Source organism: Pinus tabuliformis, chromosome 8, assembly GCF_031772625.1.
Source record: "Pinus tabuliformis cultivar Carrire ecotype Pingquan chromosome 8, CPIR1, whole genome shotgun sequence".
Taxonomy (NCBI): Eukaryota; Viridiplantae; Streptophyta; class Pinopsida; order Pinales; family Pinaceae; genus Pinus; species Pinus tabuliformis.
The window spans coordinates 553,155,629-553,163,625 of NC_142294.1; positions in this window are offsets into that span (position 1 = coordinate 553,155,629).

Below are 7,997 nucleotides of genomic sequence, written 5' to 3' on the forward strand. Positions count from 1 at the left end.
AGGGTTTCAAACGAAACGAAAAAACCCTGAATTAAGGCGACCTCAAATAAATGGGGTGAAGCTCTCTCTCGAGGAACTCGAGGATCATTGGTGGAATGATCCCACGGACGCCCGTGGGATCATTCCACCAATGATCCTCGAGTTCCTCGAGAGAGAGCTTCACCCCATTTATTTGAGGTCGCCTTAATTCAGGGTTTTTTCTTTTCGTTTCGTTTGAAACCCTCAGGTCGCCAGGCATATGATTACAATTCTGAGCATCGACGGAGGAGGAAACCCTCAGGTCGCCAGGCATATGATTACAATTCTGAGCATCGACGGAGGAGGCGTTCGTGGGATCATTCCAGCAACGATCTGCAAGTAAAGTTCTAATTATTGGATTGAGAAAAAAATCGTGATGAATTTATTATATATCTTTGTAATTGAGTATAGGTGTTATGTACTGACAGAAACTTCATGGCAAAATAAGAGAATCGCTGATTTCTTCGATATCATCGTTGGCACTAGCACCGGAGGGTTGACTGTTATGTTAGCAGCTTCAGATGATGGCAGAGAAACGCGCACACTGTTTACTACAAAAGAGATTACAAAGTTTTATTTCCCCCCTCGGCAACTTTCGGAGCTTCCCTGGGCAAGCGCTACAACTGGTTACACGGTGAATCCATATGCTGTATAACCGGAGCTATCGATAGAAAGTGCCCACGGGTGCAGTCCACCAGGCTCTTTGTTGGATCTGTTGGCCCATAACCCACTGAAGGATCTGTGATCGCCGTTCTCTAAACGTGGAGATGGCTTAAAGAAAATCAGAATGAACGCCGATAAGGTTGCTAAGCCAATAAGAAAAACTGCCCTCTTATTTTTCCACCACAGACAGGGTAAGTTTTATTCGGCCGACTATTTTCTTATTCTCCAGTTATTCGCCAGTTATACTGTGTAATTTGAAAAATTAGGGTTTCAGTTTAATTTAGGTAATAATCAACTAGATTTGCTCATGTTTTATACTATTTAATTTTTAATAATTGAACGTTTAGTATTAAGGTTTATATTAGATTTAATATTTGAGTGTTTAATATTAGGGTTTATATTATATTTAATATTAAAGTATATTATATAGAGTTTATATATCTATCTATATATATAATAGATAGGGTTTATTAATATATGTGGTTTATTGTATTAATATATGTGGTTTATTGTTAACATTATTTTAAATGGTGAGTCATATTTGAATTAGCCATTGTGCATGTGTTTGATATACTTTGATATAATGATGCTAGGGTTTATAACATTTTAAGTTTATAATATGGGTTTATAATATAGGGTGTTTAATAAATAAGGTTTTTTATATATATGGTTTAATATTAAGTCCCAAGGGTTAGCTCAGTTGGTCAAAAACCGTGCCTTGCCATCGGGAGGTCACATGGTCGAATCCACCCGAAGCCCTTGGGGTCAGGTCTTGCAGTAGGCTGAGGGGCGATTTAGCCTAGCTATCGCCTAGATTTTTCCGTGGACATAGCGATCACTCACTGACCAAGGTGCTCGTGAACCACATGCAAAAAAAAAATATGGTTTAGTATTAAGTTTTATTAGCCTAAATTCATCTTAAATTTAGATTTACTAAAACCCTAGAAAAATCAGATCTCTTAACTCTAAAAGTGAAAAAAAATCCCTCTTATAATTGATCATATATACAAGAAAATATGAATCTCTAATTATATAATTATAATGCCATTCATTTCCACTAAAACAATTCTGCTATTCCATAATCCACTTCTCGTGTATCACAGGTTTTCCTTATTCCACTCCGAATTAACAAAGAGGAAAAGGTGTGGACGGTAAGTTGATTAGCCTAAATTCATCTTAAATTTAGATTTACTAAAACCCTAGAAAAATCAGATCTCTTTTAATTCTAAAAGTGAAAAAAAATCCCTCTTATAATTGATCATGTATACAAGAAAATATGAATCTCTAATTATATAATTATAATGCCATTCATTTCCACTAAAACAATTCTGCTATTCCATAATCCACTTCTCGTGTATCACAGGTTTTCCTTATTCCACTCCGAATTAACAAAGAGGAAAAGGTGTGGACGGTAAGTTGATTTTGTTAGTTATCATGGTGGCAATGCCAAACAGAAGGTGTTGTGGATCAAGGTCCCTATTTCGAGCCTAGGCAGCACGACTACATGAGGGATTTATAATTTAGTTTAGATGAGTGTTCTATTACTTATTATTTAGTTTATATTAAGAATTTGAGCTTAGTTTATATTTAGGAAAGATAAATTGAGTGTGATTTTGTATGAGGAAGTTAATTCAAGTAAAGTTAATTTGAGTAGTTAGTTAGAAAGCATCAAAACTTTACATTATGATTTTTTTAATCGATAAAATTTGTGTGTTAATAGAGAAAACAACCACTCTTATATTTTGTGTGTAAATTTATGTATTAATAGAGAAAAGCAACCACTCATATATTTTGTGTGTAAATTTGTGCTTTTCTTCAACTGCACTATTTTTCCCACAGGAAAAAATTGGTAACCTTTTATTTATAAAATGAAAAGTTACACTTAGCATATGCATTGAAGCATTTTCAGAAGTTGCCCATTGGGCTCGTGTGCTTTTGCACACAATGCGTCGTAGCTAGGCTACCGTGCATTCAGAGAAAATGAAAGAAAAAGAAAAAAGGAATGGAGAAGAAAAACTGATTCCAGAGAGTGAGTAGAGACTCACACCTCATGTTTTTCTCCCCTTCTTCTTTTTGACCTTGCGCCACTCTCCTTGGGTGGGCTCGATCATTGCTAGGACTAACTGTGTTTCTGCTTTCTGTGGAGCTGTATCCTTGTCTGAGTCTGAAGTATCTGAGGGGTGATGCCGTTTGATCCCTCCCATATTCAGATCCTCGCTTATCTTCTCTGCCTGATTTGAATGGAGTTGTGAAACCTTGTTAGCTGATATGCTTTCCTTTTGGGTCTCTTTTCCTTGGGTAGGCTCAGTATTCTCTGTGGGAGAAACTTCCTCCTCTGCTTCTGATTCGTCGTCCTCTGAGTCAGGAGGGGGGTATTGCCACCCTTTTCTCTGCTTCCCTTTCTGCTTCTTTTTACTGTTTTCTTTCTTGGCTTCTGGGCATGTACTTTGCAAGTGTCCTGTCAGCCTACAGATTCTGCATCTAAAAGCAGTGTTTTCGTAGTCTAGTCCTTGCATCCAGTTTTGTTGCTTGTATACCAGCGTTATACTTTCCGGCAGTCCTTTACTTAGATCCACTTCCACACAAATGCGTGCAAAGGTGTAGATCCTCTCCTCAATCCTCTCTTGATCTATTTTGATATATTTCCCTATGTTGTTCCCAATTCCTTCCAAAACTCATTCACTCCAGAAGTGTAGAGGAAGGTTATATAGGCGGACCCAGACCGACATTCTGGAGACAGTCATTTTGTTTGGATCAAAATCTGGAAACCATGGGGTCATAAAAAGACCCGTTGTTCCCCAAAACCAAGGCCCTGTACTGATGATTGTATCTCTGACTTCCGTGGATGTGAATTTAACAATGAAAAACCCCTTGGAGCATAGATGTATATCACATTCCATGGTCCAACTAGTGAAGATCCAATGAAATAGATCCATTGGCTTTGGCCAAAAACTGTTAAATCGACAGATTAGGGCCTGAGTTTCATATGACTTAACGTATTCTTCTAGTCCTGTAGAATCAATGTTGAGGGCTGGGGTTTGCCCAAGCTGATCTACTATGTATGGCCTAGGTGTATGTCCACCTTGATCTGCAGAGGACCTTGGATCTCTGTTACCCTGTAAGATGTTTTTGTAAGAGAAGCCTCCCTTGGGTTGGTGCTGAGATGTTGTCTTTTTCCCCTTGTCTCCTCCTATGGTGCTTGGATGTCCCTGGGGCAGAGCACCTTCTCTCAGCCTAAGGTTTAAAGCAATGGTTGTTTCTGGGCCTATATCGTAGGTTTTCAGGGTTCTATTGTCCTGAAGGGACCACCTACCACTGACCAAATGTTGGATCTGAACAGGGTATCCCATTAATGACCAGATTTGTTGTTTCAACTGCATAATGGTGCTTTCTGCATGTACCCACACTAAGCTAGTTTTCCCCACAAGGGGTTTAATAAAAATCTTAAAACAAGTTGATGTTACCTGATGCTTGGGTTTTGGCTGCCCATGACATTGTGCTGCCTCAAGATGCGAGAAAGGAGGCTGCCCCTGTGGTATACACAGATAAGACCTCTTCCTTGCCTCCTTCCAGATCTGGAGAAGCCAAGCTCGATCTATGGCTGATTGCAGTGAGACTATCTTCCGCCAAGGGTCCTTAAAGTGCTTCTTTCTTGCGGCTTCGTCTCGAGTTACCCCAAATTTCTGGGCCGAATTTAGGGCCCGGGTCCCGTGGGTGAAGAAAAAACCTTGGATCCTTTCGAAGTCTTTCTTGATAAGCCCGTACGCCAAGGGCACGGAATGAATGGTGATCTCCTCCAGGACCATGGGAAAGCCAAGGGAATAGATCGGTGCGAGCTGGCAGCAAACCCATTTCTTGATCAGGGTCGGGACGTCGGTTCCGAGACAGGTCAGGCCCGGTTCCGCTGGATCGCGATCCAGGACAGATCTGCAGAGGAAATTAAAGGCCATTTGCTCGAATTCGTCGTTGAATACGGCCCCGACTAAAGAGCTCTTGCATGAAAAGTTTCGGTTGCCCTCCTTGCATACCATATCCACTTTTTCCCATTCATTCTTCTCTCCTTTGCCGCGAGAAACCCATCGCGCAAACCCTTCCTTCCAGTTTTTGCTGATCTCCAGGGCTGGAAGCTTATGGATCCGATGGATTTCGGCTGCGGATGAAACAGCTGCAGGTGCGGCGGCCATTTTCGATCCTCTCCACTTCAACTGCACTATTACTTAGAACTTTATTATTCATTTATCAACTAGGTCAGGAAAATCCTTAAGAAAAGGTTTAAGTCGGTGAGGAACACCACTATACCAAGTCCCTGAATCTCTTCTATACTATCAAAATATCAGATATATATTGATGCTATCACAATATCAAGCTACAGGCTACAACAGTCATTCAACACGACATCGTTTCAGAATAGTATTTGCTCAAATCAATCCCTTATTTAGAAACCAACCCAAAACTAGTGACCAAGCCAGCCTCTACTCCATTCGAAGCCTTTCAGGATAGCATTTTGCTCCAAAAAACCTAAACTTACCATAAACGAGTCACTAACATCATTTAAAACGGTCATTGAAGCCATAGACAGACCAGCAATGCAGTTCACAAAATCAATGTTGCAACTTCAATAAATAACACATTGCACTAAGAAAGCGCTGGATTCTAGGTGCAGTTTCAGCAAAATGGATTTTATTAGTAGCCATATAGGCTGAATGTAGTTTTTGGATGCTGTTATACACGTTACTGATGCTTCCCACATTCTTGGAAGACGGAGTCGCATGTTCCTGCATAGGTCAAATGATGCCGCCAGAAAAACCAAGAGGAGATCCACAAAATCCTTTACCAGTCTCTGCGTAGAGGACTCGTCTAGTTTCCTGGTTTATAAGGAGCCTCAAATCCATATTGCAATTAGCTCCAGTGCCGCTTTCTGTCGTTGTTTTACCAGTGTTCATATCTTCCGCCATATTTTTAACCAGTTTTATTTTTTCATTTGATTTCCAAATGAAAAGCAAAATAATGTTCAATGAGAGGGAAGATTTGAAAAAAAATAAAAATTTACTATGATTTTATGTTTTAAATAGATTATATTATAGAAAATATTATGGGAAAAAATATAGGCGGTAAAAATTCTAAGTTTGAAAACATCTAATTTTATATAATGATAATTTGATCTAGTATTTAGAGGACAATGATATTACATCTTTTTCATAGTGAGCTGAACAATAATATAATTATAATTTTATAATATTAATGTTTATAATATATAGAGTTTGAATAATAATTATAATATTAAGGTTTATAATATATATGGTTAGTATTATATATTAGGATTTAATATAAAGTTTTATAATATAGGAATTAATATTAAAATAAATATTTAGATTAAATTTTTACAATATATTTAATAATTATTAATGTGGTTGATAGACACTTATTATCTACCAAGTAGTTGTCTTAATTAACAATTATTTTAATTCTTGATGTTCAATACCATACATTATTTAGAGAGAACATTGAATATGCCATTGAACCAACAAATAGTGAAGAATATGTTCTCGAAAGAGTAATGAGTTAGAATATATTTTTAATTTCTATATAAAAATGCACAACCAATTAATTTATATGAACCATCCCTTATTTAGAGAAAAAACTAAATACGCCATTAAAATAGTGAGTTAGAGTATATTTTTAATTTCTATATTAAAAAAAGCACAACCAATTAATTTTATATGAACCATCCCTTATTTAGAGGAAAAACTAAATATGCCATTAAAATAAGAAATGATAGAAAAGTGTTTTCTTTAATAAGTAATGTGTGATAGTATAACTTTGAATTTCTATATACAAAACCCGCAACCTAGTAGTTTTATATGAACCATATCATATCTAGACAAAAAAACACTGAATATGATGTTGAAAAAGAAAATGATAGAGAAGTATTTTCTCTAACCAGTAGAATGTGAGAGTATAACTTTGATTTCCATATACAAAAAGTACAACCAATTAATAGTGTATGAGTGTATAACTTCAATTTCTATATAAACAAGAAGGGTTGCACCGCACCAAGTCCCTGCCTTGAGGGGTAGGTTCAAGAAAATGTTCAGCATTAGAAAACATGAACTATAGAATATCTTTGTTAATATCTTTGTTAATTGACTTTAGCATGAACCCTCCCAACCCCCTTGGGGGAGGGTTGTCATACTAGTCCATAAGTGTCAGTAGAGACGCTCATAGTGTCGATCATAGATGGAAGGTAATTTCCTGTTGTCGTTGCTGATAGCTGTCACTAGTAATTGCTTGAAGGTCAATGCTAGAAGCTCTACCCATAGATAGTCATAGCAGCTAGTCATACCCAGTCTCATAGCTACCACCTGTAGTGTTTGACGTGCCCATTGTGGTGTTGCAACAAGACGATCTACAACTTCTATTGGACTTGTAGCAACATATTGGATTTGTGGCAACATCCTCAACAAGAGGATCGGTAACTTATGTTGGATTTGTTGGAATCACTAATGAAGTAGAGGTGTCATTGGAGTGACTTAAGAATCCATTTTTCAAACAAAAAATTCTTGCAATGATCAGTGCATTTGTGGTAGCATTGAGTGGACAATAACGCTTCACACCATTTGAAAAAAGGAGAGGTTAGCTTTTCGGTTCCAAGGCCTCTCATTTTTCCACAGGAATGTGAGCGCTTGCTAGTGAACCAAACACTATGAAGTGCTTAACTCCTAGTTTCCTACTACTCCAGCCTTCAAAAGGAGTGACTTCATTTTGGAGAAAGGGAAAGAGACTGCAACATGCAATTTTCCATTTAATATATATATATATATATATATATATATATCTGCAACATGAAATTTTCCATTTAATGTATATATATATATATATATATATATATATATATATATATAAGGACACCATTCTACTTAGTGATGTACGGAACAATATGCTACAATTCAATGCCTGTATTAGCAAAGAACTGCTTAAAACTGTTGTTCATATACTTCCCCAAATATCTGTGTGTGGTTATGCAGCAAAAACAGGTTTGGCAAGAGAACATTAACTGCAGAAACATGAGAAAAAGCATACAAGTCATACAAGTAGGGAGCTAGTGGACACCCCTATCTAATGAATCGATGCAGCAAAAACGGGTTTGGCAAGGGAACATTAACTACAGAAACATGAGAAAAAAGTGTTAGCCATTGAAACACAGGTGGAGCAAAATCAGTGAAGCATTTCTGTAATAATATAGATGACCAGTGAACGCTATCATATGCTTTTTCAAAGTTAATCTTGAGAAAAAGGGACTCGTTGGTCCATTCCAT